The following is a 1,224-nucleotide window of genomic DNA, read 5'->3' on the forward strand; positions in this document are numbered from 1 at the left end:
TAATTAAAGATACCCAGTAATTCAGAATGGATTTCTTTCAGAGCCATTTAAACTAGAAAGGGGCTGTAGACAAGGCGATCCTTTGTCTCCTTATATATTTATTTTATGTGCTGAAATCCTCGCTATCATAGTAAAAAAAACTCCAATAATATAAAAGGTATCACTATAGATGGTGAAAAAAAATTAATATCGCAGTATGCAGACGACACAAGTTTTATTTTAGACGGCTCTCCTGAGTCCCTGCAGGGTGTTCTATCTATCCTAGATTATTATGCACAAATATCTGGCCTAAAAATTAACTATACCAAATCAAAAGCTATTTGGATAGGTAGCAAGAAATTTTCAAATGAAGTTTACCATCACACTCGATGGAAACTAGAATGGGGCAGTACACAGTTTAACCTTCTCGGTATTAACTTTTCCATTAACCTAGAAGAAATTATTGATTTAAATTATAATCCCAAGATTATTGAAATACAAAAATTAATGAAGCTATGGTCTATCAGAAAACTTACTGATTTAGGAAGAATTACAGTCCTGAAAACGTTAATAGTTCCTAAACTAACATACCTACTGAAAACATTACCAAATCCAAGCGAACGTTTGCTAAAACATATAAATACATTATTTTTCCAATTTATTTGGAATAGCGGCCGTGAACAACTTAAAACAAACTTAATAACGCAAGACTATAAACATGGTGGCATCAAAATGATAAACATAAATAATTTTATGACCGTTTTGAAAAGTTCGTGGAACCGACGGATATTTTTAAATAACCCAAAATGGACCATTTTGTTCGAAGCTTCTACAAATATATCAACACGTGTTGGCGACCATTTTCTAAACTGTAAAAAAAGTTAAATAAAAAATACATTTTGGAGAGACACATTGGTTAGTTGGTCAAGGATACAAGAAAAACAACTTCCAGTAAACGTAGATGATATTCTCCAGATCAATATCTGGTTTAACAGTAAAATATGTACAGATAAAAAGCCATTTATACTAAAACGATATATCTCAAAAGGTATTATCTTTATTAACGATTTATTGAATGAACAAGGAGACTTTCTAACATATGAACAGTTCATAGAGAAATACGACATAATTACCAATTTTCTGGAATATGCTTCACTGGTCAGTGCTATAAAATCATTCATTTACAACCTAGATAATTTAAATGATGACGTTTTTATAGCATTACAAAATCCTGTCCTTTCCATA

The sequence above is a fragment of the Gigantopelta aegis genome, chromosome 11, assembly GCF_016097555.1.
Source record: "Gigantopelta aegis isolate Gae_Host chromosome 11, Gae_host_genome, whole genome shotgun sequence".
NCBI lineage: Eukaryota > Metazoa > Mollusca > Gastropoda > Neomphalida > Peltospiridae > Gigantopelta > Gigantopelta aegis.